Source organism: Camelus ferus, chromosome 3 (genome assembly GCF_009834535.1).
Source record: "Camelus ferus isolate YT-003-E chromosome 3, BCGSAC_Cfer_1.0, whole genome shotgun sequence".
NCBI classification, from domain to species: domain Eukaryota; kingdom Metazoa; phylum Chordata; class Mammalia; order Artiodactyla; family Camelidae; genus Camelus; species Camelus ferus.
Genome location: NC_045698.1, coordinates 52,887,821 through 52,908,444, shown reverse-complemented (window position 1 = coordinate 52,908,444; position 20,624 = coordinate 52,887,821). Strand labels below are relative to the sequence as shown.

Sequence of the window (20,624 nt, the reverse complement as noted above, 5' to 3'; positions counted from 1 at the left end):
CCTAACTCACAAGTGTCCTCGGGGACAGGCTGAGCAGGGCCTATCGGCACCGCCCGCCCAGGAGCTCCAAGGGCCGGGGCAGCGACGGCCCGGCGTGCTCGGTCCTAGCTTTCGCTCAAGCCAAAGGAGACAGTGGCTAGCGGAATGGCTAGGCCCGGGTCCGGATCCGGATTGTGAGCTAAGTCCCGGGCTCGGCGGCCAGGGAGGAGCGACACAAGAAAAGGCTGGGCCAGCAAGGGTGTGGGAGCTCGGGGGCGGTGGCAAGAGACGGAAGACCAAAAAGTCGCCGGAAAAAAAAGCGGCGTAGAAAGCCCTGTCAGAAACACCCGGAAGAACGACGTGACCCCGGATGGAAACAGCGAGTAGGGAGAGAGAGAGAGAGGTCACACTTCCGGCAGCCGCCTCGCTCTCTCCTGCGAGCGCTTTGCTCGAGTGCGCAGGCGCGCGACTAGTTGGGGCTTGGTTTGGTCGGAGTAGGTCGTTTGGCAGCTGCGAGCGCGAGTAGGGAAAGGGCTGGGACTTCTCTGAGGAAGGTGGCGTGGGCAGTCACGGACTGTCGGCAGCAAAGCGCTGCTCAGGGCCCCTGCCCAAACTCACATTCTCTTAAACATTTTTTACTGGTCCTTCCTGTCTAAGCCGGGTGACTCCTACCCAGAGAAGCTTCTCCTGGCCAAGTTTTCTCTCACCCTTTTGCTCCAATCAGTATTAAGGTTTGTTTTTCCCGTTAATGAACTGAGAGCTACTTGGGAGGAAAAATGCCTTATTTATCTATAAAGCCTGGGCTCAGCTCCCTGTCTGTAATAGCTAACATTCACTAATTCAACAACTATTTAACATTTCTTGAGTGAGCTTTAATAGTTGTGACAATAGTTGTTTTTGAATTTATTCATGTAAATTTGTTAAAAATATTTTTTTATTGTCCTTCTTAAATGTGCAGCATCTCATTCCCTCGTTCCTGAAATTGGAAATTTGGTTCTTTTTTCTTTTCGTGACTAATCTGGCAGGAGGCATATTAACTTTACTGATTTCAAATCTCAATGTTAGCTTTTGTTTTCATAGATTTTCTCTGTTTTCTCTTTCTTTGATTTCGCTGTTATGTTTATTATTTCCTTCTTTCTGCTTTTTTTTGATTTTTGAAGTTTTTAAAATTTTCCAGTTTGTTGGAAACTGAGAGCACTGATTTGAGATGTTTGTTCCTTTGTAATATAGGCATCTATTGGTATAATTTTCCCTCAAAGTACTGCATTAGTTGCATACCAGACATTTTAATATATTGTGTTTTCATTTTACTTCATTTCAAAATACTTTCTAATTTCCCTATAGGTTTTTTTTTTTATTATTTGTGTATTATTTAGTCTCCACATATCAGATTTTGCACTGTTATTAATTGCATAAATGTTTTGAGTTGTTTTGTTATTTAAGTGAATATATCCTTCTTGAAATTATATCTTCAGTTATGTTAGATATATACCTAGGAGTGAAATTGCTAAGTCACAAGAGAACTCTGTGTTTAATTTTTTGAGGAACTGCCAACTCTTTTCCAAAGTGGCTGCTCCAATTACATTCCCACTAGCAGTGCTTGTATGTTCCAGTTTCTCCACGTACTTGTTAACACTTACTATCATATGTCTTTTTGATTATAGCCATCTTAATGGATGTGAAGTGGTATCCCATGGTCTGCAATAATTTGCTTTTGAACCATCAGAACAAATGTTAAAACAATGATAAACAGAAATAAATTCTTAGTGTTGCTATGTAGATAATTGTAACCTCATGACTCCTGAGAATGTCTGTGGATCATATTTTGAAAATAGCTAGAGCAGGGTATTGCAGAAGTCCTAACAAGAATGTGAATAGAAATATTTATTGGGAGCTAACTATATGCCAGGCACTTTTCTAAGCACTCAGTATAAATTATGTCTTATAACCTGATTGACAGTCCTCTAATGATTATTAATTTCATTATTCTCACTGGACAGGGGAGAAAACTGAGTCTCAGTGAGGTCAAGCAACTTGCTCAATGTCCCACAAATAATGCCAAAGACAAGCTTTGAATCTAAATAACCTGACTCCAGCACTCTATGCCTCCTCCTCTAGCACAGCATTGGCCCCTGCTGCACTTAAACCCCAGCTTTGGGGCAGGGTCAGGGAAGAAGGATAGCAGAAAGGTACTTGGGGTTTTTTTTGATGATGTGGTATTTTGTGATTGTTAATTTTATATTTGGTATGTGATTGGCATCATGAGCTCTTCTGTAATGCAGAGTCATCTACAGACTTTTAGGTTTGGATGTGGTAATGTGAAATAGAATGGAGATAATGGATAAAAATAAGGACTACTATTGTATTTTATAAGTATTATATACCATCTCATCTGATGTACCTTGTACATGTTGGGAATGCAGTGTTGAACCAGATTAACTCAGTCTCTACTCTCATGTAGCTTACAGTTCAGAGAGAATAACCTTTAGAAATTTAGAAAACAGACATTTAAATGTAATGGTAATAATTGAGAAAAGGAAAATACATGTTTCTATAAAAGCAAATAACCAGGGGATATAATCTATCGTGGAAGGCATGATGGCTAAATGATGTGTGCCACTCAGATCTCCTTTGTGGGGAGCATTGTTGACTGTCAACCTCAGCTGCTGCCTCTCTCAGTCTACCACCACATTTGGAACAGAGGCCATGCCCTTCCTGAACTACCACCAGCCAGTGACTGAGCACAGCAGAGATGCTAGAGCCAGCCTATCGCTGCTGAACACAGGACCCTTGTGATGGGAAATTCTGGCTTGGAAACTCCCCATTTGGCATAGCCAAAATTTTCTTAGAAGAGTGTTGCAGTCTTTTTCTACCCAATTCTCCCTTCTCCTTAAATAGATGTCAGTCAGACTTTTATTAGAGTCTCAGGCTTTCCCTGCTTACCTTTTCCTCCTCTGTTTTATCTTCCACAGGGAATCTCCTCTAACAAATCTCTTGCACGTCTAATCCTACCTTGGCATTCGCTTTTTGGAGGACCTAACACAGAAGCTTTCCCTGCAAAAGCAGCATTTAAGGTGAGACTTAAAGGGGTAGAAGTTGGAAGAAAATTTTAAGGAAGAAAGAGAACGGCCCTGAGTTAGACAGGAGTTTGGCACAGTGCCTGGCACATGGTTAGAGCTCAGTAAGTATTGCTTGACTAAATGGAATGCAAAGTGCTTTTATATAGAGCGTGTAATTATTCCTCATAAACAATTTTACAAAGAGAGTTATAATATTATCCCTGTTTTACAAATAATAAAACTGAGGATCAGAGCTGTAAACTAACTTGCCCAAGGTCAGGCAGTAGTTGAAAAGTATGGCTAGGATACAAACAGGTTTGTTTCCAAGCCCGTTATTTTTAACTGCTTAACTATCAAGTTATACTGGCTCCCTTCAGGGGAGTTGAAAATGGGCTTTGAAAAGAAAATGCCTGTAATATAGTTTTTTGTAGTCATAATCCATCCAAAAGTCACTGCCTATTCTAAAAACAGGGCAAGAGACATTCTGAATCACCCTGGTGATATTCATGAAAGTCATGAACTGGATAGAATTTCATTAATGGAGTCCATGTTATAAGCAGGGTTCAATAATTAGAGAAACAGAAGGTTGAAAGAAATCCTAGGAAGTTCCTCTTCTAAAAGTAATGCTATGTGGAGATACACAGATGTCTTCCTAAAGAGGAAGGAGTGCCTGCACCCAGAATTACAAGATAGAGATAAATAATTATAGTATTGAAACTCTTCAGACTTACCAACTTTCACTATCCAATGTGATCCTTTACATATCATGGATACACTTTCAAAAGGCATTCTTTGGTATGCAACTTAACATATACCATCTATTGAGTTGAACATTGATCTTGGGAATATAAAATGCAGTACTCCATAATTCTATCTCTAATGAATTTATTGTAGAACAATCTCAGTGAGTGATTATAGGGTATCAGAATGAAAATGAAGTTTAGCAGTTATTCCTGCTCCTCATTTTACATGTAAGAAAACAGCAAATGTATTAAAGATAGACAAGGAAATAGATTAATATGTACTAAGTCATTTTAAGTGTAACAACATGTAATTTCAACTTAGATACTGCCTGAAAACAGACAGAACAACCAGAGAAGGCATTGCAAATTCTACACGAATACACTGTGAATGAAGTTCTCTATTCATTCACCTGGATAGAGTCCTTGGAAATTTCAAGTTGAAATTACTGCCATAGGTTCTCATGTCTTCAGAAATTACTATAGTAAAATATAAATTTGAGTAGCCATTTGCTCAGAGTGATAAACAGCTGACCTAGTGAGGAGGGGAGTTAACAGAATTTACCATTTTCTATGACCATAAAAGTAATTAAAGCTTACTGGAGAAATTTTAGAAAATACAGAATGTACTAAGGAAGTAAAAAATTAAAATTGATGGGACACAATGTAACTAAAGTCTAAGACCTAAAAGCCTGTTTTTGAAAGGCTAATTTTATGCAGACAAAAATAGAAATTAAAATAAAATGCCAATAAAAATCTCAATTTTTGTCATCATGAATGTTTCTGTAACAAAGATACAATTCAGTATGGTCCAGATTAATGTCACAGTCTTTAACTTCTATTACTTTGAAAACTAAAGAACGGAACAACCTAAAATAATATTCTGAGATTCAAAGTAAAATAAATTCTGTGAATAAGAAGAGTAATTTACTAGGCAATGATGATCTAAAAATTTTCTTAGTGGAAGGTTCCAAATAACTTATTAGAATGACTGTAATTAAATGAGCCAATAAGACCCCCCCAAAAAAAACCCTACTTTTTTTTCATTGACTCAATAGTCATTTTTAAAATTGTATTTGATTTTTCTAAACTGAGTCCTGAAATTACATGGATATGTAGACTTCTTAAGGTTATATAACGGTTGACAAATTCTAGGGACACGTAGAAGAATAAGATCAATGTGACAAACACTTCTTTACATAGTTCATTACTAAGGATTTATTTCACATTTATTCTCTTGATCTTGCTTCTTTTCCTCCTTGGAAGATTTCACTCACTCATTTGTTCATTTATTTAATTAGTCATTCAGTCAATCAGCAAATATTTATTGAGTACCCATTATTTGCTAGATTCTCAGCTAGGCAAATTGTTACTATTGTAACAATAGAATGTCACTATTTGGGAGGTGGTAGAAACCCTGAATAGAAGAGACAGCTAATTAGAAAAAGAACCAAACTTCAAGACCAAACCAGCATTATGTGAACAAGATTAAGTCGCAAAAATAGCTAGAAAAGTGTTATTGAGAAACAGGGTTTCATTCAAAAGAATCTTTCTCAAAAGGAAAAGCAAACGGGGGGGGGGAGGCATAGCTCAAATGGTAAATGGCATGCTCAGCATGCATGATCCTGGGTTCAATCCCCAGTACCTCCTCTAAAATAAATATATAAATAAACAAACCTAATTACCTCCCCCCACCCAAAAATATTTTTTTGAAAAGCTTCCTCAGAGCTGTGGGAAGAGCCTTACCATGGATTTGTAATTGGGTACAAGTAGGTGGCCTTGGTCTGAATCTAAAAAAAGCCACTCTTAAAAAAAAAAAAAAAAGGATAAGGAAAGAAAAGGGCTGAAAGAAAAGTGAGCTTATTGTACAAAAAGGTAAATTCTCCTAAGTATCAGAATGGTAATGCTTCAGTTTCTACATTTCTTTATTTGCATTCCACATAGCTTTATACCACACTCTCTTCACTCATAATTTCTTCTTAGGAAGCTCCACTCAGAGAAGAATTTTTCAAGGAAATGTTAACCAGATGGCTTTTTCTAATCTTCCTCAGGGAAAAAAAAAAAAAATCAAAGTAGGTTTTGAAAGTAACACTGCCACCTACAAGTAAGTACTTTGAAAAGTAAAATGACTGAAATTCCATCATTTGGGTAGATGTCCAAGCTGCCAGAAATCTTAAGAATAAAGCTTTGGAGTGGGGCTTCTGGTTTACAGAAAATAGAAAGGTGATTAAAATAAAATGAAAAGAAAAATCACTTAAAAGTCTTGGCATCCTTCAAAAACAAAAAGTCTGTTTGCCTATGTGTTTTGTCTCCACATTGGCTGTATCTTTCCAGGCATCCTTGGCCAAGTTACTTTAAACATCTCCACATCTCAGTTTCCTTATCTGCCTAAAGATATTATAATAGCCTCTGCCTCTTTGTTGTGAGGATTAGATTCTTAGTATTTATTAGGAATGGTTAAATTTCAACTCAGATACCTGTCCATTTCATCTTTTCTTGAGTATCATCATGTTTAACCTTGACTAATACTAATAGCCAGGACTCCTTTCCTCTCACCATCACTTGCCCCTAAACAAAGTTACCAGACGCTTTGTTTTTTAGGTGAAACAACATGCATAGGATCCCTGAGTAAGAGAGACTGATTCACCCTGCAGTGTATACCTATACACCTTGGTTGCTGTCGTAAGGAGAGAACCCTAAGTTGAACTCCAGCATTAATAATAATAAAATGGGGCTATAAGAAATTTTTATTGAATTGAATTTTTAGATTTTAGTTTTAGCAGTCACAGAATTCAGCAAGTAGCTCCAAATTCCAAACACATAATGGAGGTATGTATCTCAGTATTAAAATTACAGTCAAGAATTTTAGCGGCCAGCATCAAAATCACAGGAGCTTGATCCCCCAGACCATGACTTGATGTTCTGGGGAGGTGGTTGGATGGAACTGAGGGAAAGGGGATAGGAAGGATGCTGAATATATCAAATTGTGCCAATGCACTACCCAGATGGTGCCACTCTGATAAATAATCAGTATCATTTACTAAATCAATCTGAATGTCATCAAGCTCTTTATTCAGCATCTAGAAAGTAGGTTTATTTAAAATGATAGCTAAGAAATATAAGTGATGCAAGAAGGAAATGAAAAGATACCTTCCAAGCAAGGTTAAATTTAACTCAAAATGAAAACTATAAAGATAAAAATGCAAAGATATGTTCAGCCATCTGTAGAATGACTTCCCTGGCAAAAATTTTAAAATATGCCAATACCAATTATTGATAAGGATGTGAAACAATGAGAAATCTTAAATACTCCTTGTATTTAAAACTACTTCGTTTAAAACCATCTTGGAAAACACTATGGCATATCAAATAAAGTTGAATAAGTATATGTCTTGCAATCCAGCAATTCCTCTACTAAGTATATACCCTAAAGAAATTCTTACCCAAGAGACAGTTACAATTATGTTGATATCATCATTGTTTCAAATAGAAAAAACTGGTCATTGAAATATCTATTGACAAGAAAATGAATGAATAAATTATAGTTCATTCATAAAATGAATATAGCAGTGGCAATAAATTACAGCTATATACATCAACATGGATGAACTTCACAAAAATCTGTATGTTCAGGAAAAATAAAAAGAGCAAGTTGCAAGAGAAAAGAGCTATATGATTTCATTTATATAAAGCTCAAAAACATGCAAAACTAAACAATTAGTTATTTAGTGATACATTCATATGTCGAAAAGCTATAAATAAATGCAAGGGAAAGATAAATACAAAATTCAGGGGGAAAGGGAGGAAAGAAGAGGGATGAAATAATGGAAAGAGAGAATACATAGACATAGAGTGGTAATATTCTATTTCTTAAACTAGGTGATGGGTACCTGGGTGCTCACTTTTTATTAGTAATAAAAATTATGTATTTTTCCCATGAGATTATCTCTATACCGAGACAGCATCAGATGGGTGCCAGGGTCTCTTTTCGCTCTCATCTGCTTCTCTCTGCCATTTCTTCCCTTCTGTCCTTTCCCCAGGATCTTCTCCATCCATCAGTGCCTTATGTGGTCAAGTCCATGCAAATTCCTATCCCTAATGCAGTCCCAGGAAGGCAATTGTAATACCTCCCAAATCATCAATTTAATTGACTCAGGCTTTTCAGGGTCTTCAGAGTAAAACACCGACAAAATAAACATACAAACACATTTTTAACACGATTTTTTTTCATGAAAATTTTGCTCTCCTCTTATAGTACAAAGAATCAGGGGAGAGAGGTGGAGTGCGAGAGGGCGGGGAAGACAAGGAAAGGATGGAGTGGTAGCTGGAGATGCAAGTCATGTCCAGGGAGGAGGAGGAAAAAAAGAGCATTTCAGGATGGAAACAGAATGTTGAAGGCCTGCAACCTAGGAAGCAGGAACATCTGTGGAACTAAAATAAGGCCAGTGTAACTGGAGCTTTGTTAGCAAGGCAGAATGGTTTGTGAGATAGAGATGGGACTCATAGAAAGCAAAGCATTATGGGCACATTAAGGAGCTCGACCTTTAGTCTAAGTAAAGAAAGGGTGGGTGGTTGGGTTAAACCTGGTAGAAGGCAAGTTAAGTAAATTTTACAAAAGTTTGGTTGAGAAAGATTGAGAAGCTGGCCTATGTGAGCTATTGTATATCACTCTATTTCTTGGCTTTCTTGTACCTACATTTTTTAAAATTTAAATTACCCAAATAATACGTGAACATATTCTTAATGTAAAAATTTTCAAGAATACAAACTGAAAAATTCCCCTGCTTTATCACCCTTAACAATTATTGAAACTTCCTCTCAGTTAATAATTATGTACTAGAAATACTTACATCTACAAATGACAAAAAAAAATTTGACTGTCAGTGACCTAAACTAATTGGAATTTATTTGACAGCCAGCTGTTGGCATTGGTTCAGTGATGTCAAGATGGCTGCCATAACTCCAGGCACTGTATCTGTCATTCACAGATCAGTGTGCAGCTAGAGATAATTAATTTTCAACATTGTGTGGAATCCCAGTGTATGAATATACTACAGTGTATCCATTCTCCTGTTAGTGGACATGGGTTATTTCTAGTTTAAGGGGTTTTGTTTTGTTTACATTTTCTGTTTTTGCTATTAAAAACACGTGCTATTAATAGTCTTGTCTTCTGGTGCACAAATTGCACAAATTTATCTAGATTATATCCCTAGGAGTGGAACTGCTGAGTAATAGAGTTTTCACATCTCAATTTTATTTTATTATGCCCCTTATATAAATGGTATCATATAGTACATATTCTGCATCTGACTTTAATTTATTGCATAAGCTCAAAGATTTTGTCTGTTTTTCTCACTACTCTTTCCCTAGCATTATTTATTCATTTAACAAATATTTATTAAATATCTACCATGTACCAAGCTCATGTTGGAAACATTTACTTGAGTTTTCCTCCAAAGTCCCTTCCTTCCCTGTTCTCCATAATAGCCCTCAGTTCTGTTCCTTCAGTTTGCTAGTTTACAAGCCAGTATTATTCCAAGAACAGGGCCACTGCTAGTCCACAAGGTGCTTCTATATTAGTTGACAAAAGGCTTATCCCTCTCCCGACACCCAATCACGTGCCAGGGCCACACACAGCCAGCACTCACTCCCTCAGCAGACGCTCTTATGCAGTACAGCCTGTTCATCCTGTTCATCTGCACAGAGCAGCCCTGCCCAAGAAAGCTAGCTGATAGGCATGCCTACTTCTCTTTAACTGTCTCTGAACCTGTCTAGACTCAGAGGTGTTCTTCCTTTACTTCTGCTATTCTCACCTTTACCTGTCGCACTAAACAGACTGTAGGAGGAGTCCATAATATTTGCCATGAAGAAAAGCAGCCCAATCAGTTCTTTAAAATATAAGTTCTGTGACTCAAAAAAGCACACTCTGTCAGTAAAATGAACGCAGATCCCCAAGCCACGACGGTTTGGCATGGCTTGGACTGAGAACTGGTGCATGAAACAGAAATGACCTCTGTAAGCTACGAATGAAGATACCAGGTGCCTCTGGGGTAGCTTTACCCAGTTTATGACAAGTAGCCCAATTTCTGTGGCTGCCAAGGGACACCAGATAAGCCAACTGGATTCTCTCTTTAAGAACTACACATGAGAGATGAATAAAGGACAGATTACTCCAGTTTGATAAGCCCAAGTGATACTGAGAAATTTATTTTTAGTGATACTCAAGAGTTGCACAAGGTCCCAATGTAGGGAAATTGGAGACCTGAGGCAACTTCCCTTGTACAAAACTTCCAACAGAGAATGAAATCTGTGTGACTCTTTCTTACATTAATTGGCCATTTCCCCCACAATTAAGTATAAACTGTCTTGTATCATTTTCTAAGTTCTGCTTTTCTCTCCGACCAGATGCTAACTTCCTCAAGAGAACTTCCTTGTGAATTCTCTAACCCATGGCAGAGTGCTGAACACACACATAAGAAGAATTCAGTAAATATTTGAGAGGCTGAGTAACTTTTTAAAGAAGTGTTAATAATTTAACCTAAAATGTTTCAGTATAAAGTAACATAACCATGATAAAAATGTAAACAACGTAAGTTAGAGTTCATGGACTTTTTCCCTCCCCTACTCTAAACTATCTCTGCTGAAGGATTATCATTTATTAACTTTTTTTTATGTGGGTTCCCAGAACTTTTTATATGCACAGACATATTAATTTGTAAGGTTTTTTCCTTACATAAAAATGGAATCATTGATTGTTCTGCAACTTGCTTTTTTAATTAAACAAATTTTTTATCTAATCTTCATGTCACTGTGTCTGTGGTATATATCTCATTATTTTAGATGGTCGCTTAGTGTCCCTTCCATAGGATGGATATGTTAATTTTTTTAAATAACCATCTACAGTTGAATAGTTAGGTAGTCTCCAAGTTCTCACTATTATGAATAATGCTACAGTGAACACCTTTGTACGTATTTTCTTGCACACTTTGGTGGTATTTTTGGAGGCTACAGACCCAAATGTGGGAAACTTATAGTGATGGTTTGAAAAGGACATTCAGTTAGGAAAGTCTGAATTCTAGACTTTGCCACTTCTAATCTGTGTTACTCTGAGCAAGTCACTTTGACTCCCTAACATTCTGTTACTTCCTCTGTAAGAGAAGGAAAAATCTCAGCATGTTTCATAAGATTATTGTGAAATCAAATGACAAAACTAAAGCATCATGGTTGATTAATATTAGGTTTCAGTTTAGTTTTAGCAAGACAGTCTTATTTCTTCAGGCTTTTTGTAATCTGCTGAATTTCATTAGACGACTTGCCAATTTTTAGTAGTCTGCTGAAATCTTCCTCTTTTGAGTATAGTACAGGGAACCAAGGAGAAGAATATTATTAAAATCAAATAGACAAATTGTTGCATCCTGCAGAAACAGGTCTTGTTCTTTAAAAAGACTAATTCAAATCCCATTTTTGATCATCCTTTAGGAAAGCATGTAAGTGACCCATAATAACAAAAGAAAGAAAGAAAGAAAGAAAGAAAGAAAGAAAGAAAGAAAGAAAGAAAGAAAGAAAGAAAGAAAGAAAGAAAGGAAGGAAGGAAGGAAAGAAAGGAAGAAAGGAAGGAAGAAAGGAAGGAAAGAAAGAGAAAAAGAAAGAGAAAGAGAAAAAGAAAGAGAAAGAGAAAAAGAAAAAAAAGAAAGAAAAGAAGATACAAAGAAAATGCTCTAGAATCCTATAGGGTCATAGGCAGAGAAGTCTATAAGACCTTTATAATCAAAAAATTCAATTGTGAACTGTAACTGGTTAAGAAAGTGCTTGTTCCACTCCTCTCGTTTTCATAAGACCTGAGCTTGAATTCCGGCTTTACCACTAACTGGTCTGTGAGCAAGAACGTACATTTTCCTCACTTGAAAAATGAAGGGATTGAATTAGATCATCTTTAAGGTCCTGTTTACTCAAAACAATAATAAAAATTATAATAGTTACATATATAAATTGCTTACTGTATTGGAACAAGCAGTGTTCTGATTGCTTTAGGTATGTTGATTCATTTAATCTTCATCGCAAACCTATGAGGCAGGTACTGCTGTTATCATTTCCATTTTGCAGATGGGGAAACTGAGGGACAGAGAGGTTAGGTTGACTTGCCTAAGGTCACAAAGCTAGCAAGGGACAGAGGCAGGGCTTTGGGCCTAAGTTGTCTGGCTCCAGAGTTCATGCTCTTAACCTTCATCCTGTGACTCACTGATCTCTTCAAACACTTGAGTTCTTTGCTTTATGTTGATATTGGAAGGAAACTTCTTTTCTAGTAGTTTCTTTCCACTTTGTTTTGTTTCAAACATCTATTGACTTACAAATTTATTTAGAAGTGCATTTTCCTTTTTTGAGAAAAAAATTTGAACACAGAGAACTTAATATTGGTTATTATAAAATTATTCCAAAACTTTGTAGTTTAAACAATAAACATTGATTATCTCAATTTCAGCTTAGCTGTGTGGCTCTGAGTCCAAGCCTCTCATGAGCTTGTAGTCAGGTGTTGGTGAGGACTGCAGTCTTGCGAAGGTGCTGACAGTCTGCTTCTGAGTTCATGCATGGCTGTTGGTAGATTTCAGCTTCTCTGCACATGGGCCTCTTCATGAGGCTGTTCATATAACCTGGTAGTGGTTTCCCTAGAACAAGAAATTTGAGACAGAGACAGAGAAGCCAAGACGAAGCTGAAATTTTCTGTCTCAGCCTTTCTCCTAATCTTGGAGATGACATTCCATTATTTCAGCCATGTTATTTGCTAGAAGCAAGTCACTAAGGCCAACCCAAATTCAAGGGGAGGGAAAGAAAGCTTCATCTCTCGAGGGGAGGAATATCAAAGAATGTATAAATAACTGTGTTCAAAACCACAGTGAGTATAAGAAAAATATAACAAGCAGTGTTATACTCACTACCCCAAATTGGCAATTATTACCTTATCACATTTTTCTCAAAAACATTTTCAAACAAACAAAAAACACATTAGGAATAAAATCTTCTTTGTTCCTATGTCCAGTCTCAACCCTTTTCCTTCTTTCCAGAGGCAACAACTCTTAAGATTGCATGGCGTATCTTTCCAGTCTTTTTATTCTTTTATATGCATACATAGGATTGTTTGGTGGGGTTTTTAGTTTTTCATAAATGGTCTCATACTTACATATTCAGCAACTTGCTGTTTTTCACTCAATGCTGTTTTGGAATTTATGTACCCTGATATATTTAGACCTAGTTCAATATTGCATTGCATGATGACACCATGTTCAATTCATCCATTGATAGAAATTGCTTCCTAAATTGTAAATCAGTCTTATAATCAAGGTTGCAAGGAATTGCTGTATTTGTTTCCTTGTGCATATGTGCAAGAGTCTCTCTAGACCAGTGTTTCCACATATTTTGACCCCACCCCACAGTGAGAAATTTCTTATTATGACCAGCCTATGTCTCATTGTGACCACATAAAACTGAAGCCAAAGTTTCATAAGAAATAGTACTTATTCTTTCTATGAATAATGACCTCTAATATTACCTATTTTAAATCTATGTTCTTTTAAATTGTTTGCTGAGAGTCACTAAGTTGATTTCTGGACCCATTATTGGGTCTCCATCTGCAGCTTCAAAAACAATCTTCTAGGACTATATCTAGCTATTATGACATACACTGTTTATGGCAGCTTAAACTTTACAAAACATTGCAAACTTACTTTTCATAGTAGTTGTACCAGTTCACACTCCCCCCAGCAGCGTATGAGAATTCCTTTCTGCCCACATTGACACCCACATTCAGTACTGTTAGATTCTTTATTTTTGCCCATCTCATGATTGGGTCTCGTTTAAGGGTTGGATGAAAGCAGGCCTGCATCACTGTATTCTTTCTTTTGTTTGGGAGGCACAGGTGTGATGGGGAAGTCTCCCAGGCTTGGCCTCTTGGTTGCTATATGTCATTACTGAGTCCCTTGGAAGGTGTAATAGTTAATGGGAGCATCCCTCCCAGGAATCACAGAAGCCTCTGAAACAGAGCTCGATCCATCTGCCATGGTTCCCTCTGGTTTTACAAGGAAGCTATTCCAGTCCTTTTATCTCATTCCCCAAGCCCTGTGCTCTACAAGCGTTCCCTGATATTCCGCAACCAGTTCTCCTACTGCACAGAGAACATGAGACCATCACAGGAACACTCTGCTGTATTCTATCCTTCATCTATATACTTACCAGTATCTGCTTCCGTCCTTTCCCAGAGGGAGTGTGACTTTCTTCCTGCCCAGGCTAGTTCTTCTACCCCAGCACTGAGGTCTACCCCCTCCCATCCTCTGAGGGCTCTTGCTCCATAAATGGGCCCTTCTTTTGCTCTGCCTGCTAACTGCTCCCCGACCCCCACCTCATCCTTTCTGCGCATAGTTTGCGGAAGTCTCCCCTTCCTGAATAAGGTCTTCCCTTGAGTCCTTGTTCCTCTGTCTGACTTACCCTTATTTATTCTTGGGCCCAAACATCACTTCCTCAGAGAAGCATTTCCTTTCATCCATTGTGCCTATTCTTTGCCTTCAGAATTTTCACCAAAGTACATATTTATTTACTTATTTGTGGGTCTGACTCCCCTACTGTGTGGTCAGCCTCAAGAGGTCAGGGACTTTGCCCTGACATAGAATGGCACTCAGCGCATATTTGTTGACTAAATCAATAATTTCTAGCCTACAGCCTCACTCTTCTACTCTGCTCCTATACCAGGTGGGTATTTTGAAATGAAAAGCCTGTCACATTCCTCCCCAGCTGGAAAAATACTATTAGCCCCCCTGCCTGTGGAATCAAGTCCACTCTGCTTTGTGCAGGATGAAAAGGCTCTGTGAGAGCCACTCTCCCTCCCCCAAGGCAGAACAAGCCCCACTTCTTCTAGCAGAGGAAGCAGAAGAAGAAAAACTCAAATCGGCTAATACTATTATTAGCTGACAGCCCTGATAAAAGAAGTCCTGGACAAAGAGTTTCAAATCCATAGATGAAGGAGGTTATGTAATTATTTATTGATTTCATCCTCTTGTTGGTTTTGTTTCTTCCTCATGCTTTTTTTCTTTCACAAGAAAACTCGGACCTATTGTTTAAAGGAAAGGGAATTGAACATTTCATTGAACACTTACAATATGCCAGGCTTTAGGCTAAACACTGTGTTTACTTTATCCTATTTAAATGTAATTCTCTTCAAAACCCAGAATAGGTATCACCTCCCCTTTCAAAAATAACATGACGGTGGCCAAAAACATCAAATACACCAAGGAAAATAAAACAGTCTGGTGATTTCTATGGCACAAGAAAGTCCAAAAGGCTTGTATGCTTCTTATTAGTTAAAGTTAGGTCACGGGTCATCTCTGGTCACACATGAGACATGTGATACTCTTAATGTGCCAGTCTTCCTCATAATCTCCTCTCCCACCTATATCTCTCTCTTCCTTCTCTCTCTTGAGCTCCTCTCTTCCTCTTGGCTGCCCCCTCTTTCCTTTGCTCTCTCTTAATCCCATGACTTTTTGTTTTTTCATTTTTCTCCCTATCTACCTCTTAAGCCCATCAACAGCTTCACTGTTGCCTTCTAGGCCAAAAAGATTACCGACGGCTTGTCTAAGCAGAAGTGAAAGCAAACAGAAAGAAAGCCTTCTTTTCATTCCTGAATTAGAACTGCAACAAAGTATAATGATGTTGCGGGTCAACAGGGGACCCAAAGAGATAAACATAAACTCTAGACAGGCTTTCAGCTTCCGACACGCAGGGGATAGTTGCCCACTGAGCTCTTGGTCAGGCTGTCAGTCATTACCGTTCTCAATTTCCATTTTGAAAAAGAGAACCTGTAACCAGAAGACGTTAGCATTTTATCAGTGCATAGAAGTTGTAGAGGGAAGTTTCCCGAGACTTGGAAAGTAATAGAAGCAGATGAAATATTTTAAAGTACAGAAACTTAGGAATTGGAAACTGAAGGTAGCACCATTTGGAAAATTTAAGATGAAGCTGGTGGTCCTAAAATTCCTCCCATTCTTTAGGTTCTGATAGTGCAGAGGCTACTTTGGAAAACAAACACTAGATCACTAATGCAGGAGGTTTTATACTGTTTGAGTGTTTATATCAAGGTTGCCCTCCATTTTTATGCTTTCTAAATCTCCACTTTTAGGCAAACAAGAAGACACCAAGGGGATAAATCATTCTTTTGGCTCACTTTCAAGACAACGGTATTCATTTATTTGCAAAACTTTTCTAGTGCTTTCTGAATAGCAGACTCCATATTTAAACAAGCCAAATCTTAGAGATCAAGCAGATGCTATAAATCATCAAAATAGCTCCCCATTCCCCCACCTCCCGGACAAACAAACAAGCATTAAAAGAAAATTAGTGTTGAAGAACAGAGCTACTGGGTAGGTGGTTTATAGCTTGTGGGTTGATGATCTGACAACATTTTAGCAGAGAACTTTGCTGACTGGCAAAAAGCAGTGAGTTGCTAAACACTGAGAGATTGTTATGAAGACTTAAGGGTGAAGGTATTGTTTTCTGGAAAAGGGGGCAGTATTTGAAGGTTATAGACCTTCATGATCAGCATGTCATGAGGAGGTATCTTTCTTGATAAAAAAGCAATTATATTCCAGCCAGGAACCACCCCCTCCCTCTTCAACAGACTCCTACCACCCTGAATTAATCACACACCTTGTTGGCTCATTAAGCCTTGGTGTCATTTTGATGCATATATTATTACAACAATACGTGCAAAGCTACAATATTCAATCGGGTTAAAAGGATTTTAAGGCCATACTTTGGAGATGAGAAACTCTGAATCATCCAATTGATTTGGGAAATGAGTTCACTGGCCTATTGCACAGTCACTGGAAGAATGAAAAAGAGAGAGTGAATCCCCTGGGGCTTAAATCTGAAGGGAACTCTTAGCTCTCCACTGCACTTTTAGGAATAAAATAGTAATGGTAGTCATAAGGAAGTTTTATAAATTGGCATGTCAAGAATTTCCTTTTTGGCTAACTGCATATAAGTGGGTTGTTGAATGAGCTGAACTCAGTCAGGTACAAAAGAAAGCAACTTGACTCTATTTCTCCACTGCTCTTTCAAACCTCCTCTGTCAAATTATTCTTCTCCATTCTTGGATGAAATTTGAGGCAAAGATCCTAGTGTTTCTGATCATGTTTGTGTATTTAAAAACTCAGTATCATCTAATATTAAAATGTTATGCTCTCTCTTCATATTCTTTTGCTTTTCAACTAAAAAAAATTTTAAAATGAAGCAAAAAAGAAACATCTTTAAAGTTTTAAAGTACTGAAAGGAAGATAAAGGAAAGAACAAAAACTATCTGGTCAGAGTTTTATAATCATAAAAATATCTTTGAAAAATAAATCAAGTAAAGACTTTTTCAAACAAACAAACAGAAACATTATATTCTCATTTGACTCAAAGTTCCTCTTTATGTCCCCATCCCACCCCATACTGCCACCCCCACCACCCCCATCCTCAGGCCTGAATCAAACTTGCAAGCCCCAAATGGGAAAAGCCAGGGTGGGTCTGTATGGCATGGTGGGGAGGAGGGGGACGGTGTTCTTTCTTCCCAGATCCACTGACTTCTACACTTTATGGCTACTCTTTGTGGCTCTTCTATGGTCTGATCAATGCAGGAGGTGGATTAGAGGACAAAGGCAGTGTTCTCTGGCTGATGCAGTCAACTGTGTTCTCACTACTGAGGAGCTCCAACCTCCAGTTTCCTTTCATAGAAAATGACTCCAGGCTGCTTTCTCCACCACTTCCCACTCCAACTACCACACCTCAGTTTACAGCTTTGGATGGCCCACTACCACCCTTTAGAAAGATCATTTTGATGGAGTCCCTTTGAAGATGACCAAAAAACCCAGTTCTTTTTAACATAATCCACATGCAGCCCATGGAAAACCTGTATATTTGTCCCCCTCAGACTCTCATTTCCAATTGCATTCATCAGAGAAACAGAACCAATAGGAGATAGAGATAGATATAGATAGATGAAGAAACGTATGAAAAGGAATTGGCTCACATGATTATGAAGGCTGACAAATCCCAGATTTACTTTCAACAAGCTGGAGACCCAGGAGAGCTGATTGTGTAGTTCTAGTCTGAAGGCCAGTAAGTTGAGACCCAGGAAGAATGGATATTTCATTTCAGAGTCTGAAGGCAGGAAAAAAGATTCAAGGCCATCCAGCAAGAGAAATTCCCCTTTCCTCATGGGAGGGTCAGCCTTTTTGTTCTTTTCAGGCTTTCTTCTTCAGCTGACTGTAGGATCCTCCCACACTGTGAAGGGCTATCTGGTTAACTCAGTCTCCAACTCAAATGTTAATCTCGTTCCAGAAACACCCTCACAGACATACCCAGAATAATGTTTGGCCCAAGGTCTGGGCAACCCATGGCCCAGTCAAGTGAACACAGAAAACTCACCATCACACCAACTCTCTTTTCACCCTCCCAGCCCACAGTTCCCTTCACCAAGCCTCTTGCCACTCAGATGTTTTCACTTGTGGGACAGGTACTAGTTCTCCTTTCCTCCCAACCACACGCCAGACTCTCCTGGTGGTTCTCTGGAGCCTCCCTCATCTACCTGAGATGTGGGGGTGAAGTGCTCCCTCCTCTGGTTGGAGGGATACACAAGACATTCTCCCCTCCCACCTTACAGGGGCAGGGGAAGGTACAAGATGACTCCACGGAGAACTCTGTCTAGCCCCAGACTTATGTGAAACCCCACATCCGTGGTAGGGTAAACCAAACCAAAATGCCTGAGAGGGCCTGAAATCAACCCAATCTCTTCAATGTCTTTAGGTCCAGGTATCACCCAAGGTGATACTCCTACTCCTCTCCCCACCTCCTACTCCTCTCCCCACCTCCAGTTCTGCCATTACGAATAGACCTCCTTAAGTTCAAGTCTGAACCCCTTGATCTGGCGAGAATGAAAGCAGCTCCAGAATCCCACTGCTGTCAGTGAACCCGAATGCTCCATGTGCAGACTTTCAGCCATCAGTACTACAGGAAGTGCTGTTTTCTGTTCTTTATGGATCTCATGGTCTTTCATTTATTCAACAACTGTTTGTTAAGAGTTAAATATGTTCAATGCTGGGGATATACAGGTTAAAAAACTATGTTGTCTGTCTTCAAGGAGTCATATTCGTGTGGGTTACATAGATGATCATACTACAAGTGTTCTGTGGGGTATGAATGTAAGTTCCAAATGGCCAGGATTACTCTGCAAAAACCCTCGAACATGTAACAACTGGACAGCTAGGATGGTCCTGACAGGCTGCTTGTTCCCATAAGCCTGGGCAGCCAGGGATGGATCAGGTTTTCTGGGGCCATGAGCTTGCATAAAGTGGGAGCCTACATGAAGAAAATGAACATAAAAATTAGGCCTTCACATTTTACAAAATCATGAGACCATGGGAGCACATTGCCAGAGCCTTGGGGCCTTGGAAAGGACCCAGCAAGTGAGAGGCCCTGAAGCTGAAGTTTCAGTGTCTTCTCATAAATCCGTCTTAAGACTCGGTCCATTTATGAAAGCATTAGGATGGTTCTAGATTGTACCATGGTATGTTGGGGCTCTACAATCAGATTGGCAGATGTATACCAGACTGATTTAGATAACCTCTGCCAGATACTTCCTGAGTATCTCAGGGAAAGTTATTTAAATTCTCTAAGCCTCAATTTCCTATATTAGTAGACCCACTTCATATGATAGTTGCAAAGATTAAACTATATAAGCATGTAAAACATTTTAGCATGGCTCATAATTAGTGCCTATTAAGTGTTAGCTATTATTAATTATCAGTATTAAAATCTGAAGTAGCTGAACTCTGCCCTGAATTTGCCTTTTCAGAACTCACAGATCTTTGGTTCCTCACAACACAAAATTCCAGGGAGCATCTGTAAGGAAACATAATTTGTAAGGAGTGTCTGTAAAGAATTAAAATCCAGAATCTCCAAATCTAGAGTTTCCTGGTTAGAAGGAGATGCTGGACTCTCCTACTCTCTCCCCCATAACTTTCTCCTCCCAGTGGATCATCTGGCCACCATCCTGGCTGGATGAGAAGGAGCTGCTCCTCCTTGAGTACACTGAGACCAATCTGGACTATGAAAAAAGAATTAACTAAAATCTAGGAGATAGTTTTAAAACAGAATAAATCGAAATAGTATCCAAGGTAAAGTTTGCTTTCTCACAGATACCTCTCATTCCACATGAGGCCTTCGGGGGAAAAATGTTGCTTGGATTCCTCCTAGCTTCCAGACTTCCTCATCATGGTCAGTACCATAGACAAGTACCTACCACATAGTTGTACAATCCCAGGCATAGAACTAACATACAGTTATGCAGGTTGGGCACTGCATAAAGCTATCACATCTAAGAAGGCACCATTGAAACTGAAGACATCATAGATATCTATGTTTACCAAAATAATTTTCTGGCAAATGGCAGCTAAATGTTTTGTTACATAGTCAGTACATTATGATACTTTTATAGTCATTGAAAGTAGAATGTCTTAAGGAAGTATTGGGGAGGTGGTGACTTTTTCCACTTTGTACAGATTTATGATGTGGGCATGTCTGGGCAGGTAGAATATTCAAAGTCTAGGAAGAGGAAGATAGATCCAGCATCCTGGCCTGTTGCCCCAAAACTACAGCCTGCCCTCTCAGTTTCCATTTCCGATTTAAGGCCCTACCTCTTCCTCTAGCAATTGACGTAGAGAATCGCTCCACCCTTCAGCCAAGAGATTTTGACTTTACTGCTGCAAAGCTTAACAATATAACTAGATATGCATATAATACAATAATCTACAACAATAAATACAGC

At 38.7% G+C, this 20,624-nt stretch overlaps 2 protein-coding genes across 5 annotated transcripts in view; one reads left to right on the top strand and one right to left on the bottom strand.

Annotated features, from left to right (window-relative positions):
* Nucleotides 1-353, bottom strand: part of TENT2 (terminal nucleotidyltransferase 2) — a 56,344-nt gene extending 55,991 nt beyond the window's left edge. For all 3 annotated transcript variants that reach the window (XM_014560935.2, XM_014560937.2, XM_014560936.2), the window contains exon 1: nt 11-353. The gene's annotated coding sequence lies outside the window, so the exon portion shown is untranslated. The remainder of the gene's footprint in view (nt 1-10) is intronic.
* Nucleotides 354-424: 71 nt separating this feature from the next.
* HOMER1 (homer scaffold protein 1) overlaps nt 425-20,624 on the top strand; it is a 187,174-nt gene continuing 166,974 nt past the window's right edge. For both annotated transcript variants that reach the window (XM_032475006.1, XM_032475004.1), the window contains exons 1-2: nt 425-710; nt 2,952-3,053. The gene's annotated coding sequence lies outside the window, so the exon portion shown is untranslated. The remainder of the gene's footprint in view (nt 711-2,951; nt 3,054-20,624) is intronic.